The sequence below is a fragment of the Fukomys damarensis genome, unplaced genomic scaffold, assembly GCF_012274545.1.
Source record: "Fukomys damarensis isolate Sample0158 unplaced genomic scaffold, DMR_v1.0_HiC HiC_scaffold_7, whole genome shotgun sequence".
NCBI classification, from domain to species: Eukaryota; Metazoa; Chordata; class Mammalia; order Rodentia; family Bathyergidae; genus Fukomys; species Fukomys damarensis.
The window spans coordinates 40,272,136-40,273,940 of NW_022900919.1; the positions used below are offsets into that span (position 1 = coordinate 40,272,136).

A 1,805-nucleotide genomic window follows, 5' to 3' on the forward strand; every position below is an offset into this window, starting at 1 on the left:
AAAAAAAAAAAAAAAAAAAGAAAAAGAAATGGAAAAGTCTCCCTACACCCTCCTCATATAACCCTGTACATTCTTTTGATGGATGAAAATGGATGATCTTGAGCACTGTTTCATGGATGGGAGGAAAAAAATCCATTTGGGGGAAGTGCTTACATCACCACTGGATTAACTGCTTTCCTTCCGGGAGTTGTTCTGCTAGTAATTAATCACAAATATAGAAGCAGCAGTAACACTGCTGACACCATGGCATTTTTATTTATTTATTTGGGTACTGGGGATCAAACTCAGGACCTTGTTCTTGCAAGGCAGACAACAGAACCACTGAGCTGAATCCCCAACCGCTTGAAGCTTATCATAAGGGAGGAAGAACATAGGTGGGACAGGCAAACGCCTTAGCACACCTTAATTCTCTGCCTCCACTGCAGACGAGGTCAATGCCCACACAGTGTGTTTTCATGCTTGGTGTTTAACACTCAGAAACTTCCTTCAGCATTGGAAATACCTCAAGCTATCCTATTTTGGCAAGTGTTTTGACTTAAGTACTAACATTATATTCCAGAAAATTTGAAACTTTAATGATCTGTGTATTTATTCAGTTTTTTTGCATACCGGTCAGATATGGACGTGTATACCCATTCTCTTTAGTTAACACACCAGTTGTTTTGGTTGGCTTTCCAAGACACGTTTTAAGAAGATACTGTATAGGCCGGCGTGGTGGCACATGCCTGTAATCCCAGCACTAGGGAGGCTGAGGCAGGAGGATCGCTGTGAGTTTGAGACCAGCCTGGGCTACATAGTGAGTTCCAGGTCAGTCTCAACTACATAGTGAGACCCTGTCTCAAAAAACAAAAACAAAACAAAACAAACAAACAAAAACAAGAAAAAGAAGATACTGTTTAAATTTTCTATTTAAGTTCTGGGATTTGGGAATATGTACATGATAAATTATTACATATATGATTGAAGTTACTTACTAACTAGAATTATTTTAGTATTACTGAATAAATGTTGTATTTGTTTGCTATGGAACTTACTCTTTTTGGGGGGTACCAGGGATCAAACTTGGGTCCTTGTGCTTGTGAGGGAGGCGGTGAAACCACTGAGCTAAATCCCTGGCTCTGGAACTTACCCCTAAACTGAGTGTAAACTTAATTTTCCTACATATATGAAAATGTATGTATTAATCAGAGGTAATTTGCGTCTTTTTGTTTTTAACTAAAATAACTCATGTTTATATAGAAAAATGCCCGTTATTCAGAATTTGTAATAATTTTCTTCACTATATTTGAAATCAAAAGGTCTGCGTAATGTATCAATTTTGATTAATATGTTTTTTAAGAAATAAAACAATATAATGGTTATAATAAAAAATGATGTAGCAAATGATATAAAATGCAAAGAACACAATCTAGCACTATTTATCAAAATTCCAATGTATTCATCCTTGCACCCAGCAATAATGCTTCTGAGAATTTATCAAACAGATATACAACTTATAAAATATGAATCATCTTACACAGAACATTACTCGTTGTAGCATTGTTCCTAATAGCAAGAATAGAAAATACTCATGTGTTTAGCAACAGGGAATAATTAAATAAACGATGTATCTATACAACAGAATACTATGTAGCTATAAAAAAGGCTAGTCTCCCTGTCCTAATAAGGAAAAGTCTCTAGATAGGTTGTTGAGTTCAGAAATGGCAGAGAGCAGTATAAATAGTACACTATTTACAGGGAAATAGTAAGTGTGTGGACAGGAATGGTGGTAACTAGAACATAAGAATAAGCCTTCATATATATAT

The 1,805-nt window shown here is 35.6% G+C and overlaps 1 protein-coding gene across 6 annotated transcripts in view; it reads right to left on the reverse strand.

Moving 5' to 3' along the window:
* The window catches only part of Mcm8 (minichromosome maintenance 8 homologous recombination repair factor), a 36,755-nt gene that overhangs the window by 4,628 nt on the left and 30,322 nt on the right, over positions 1-1,805 (reverse strand). The gene's annotated exons all lie outside the window — the stretch shown is intronic.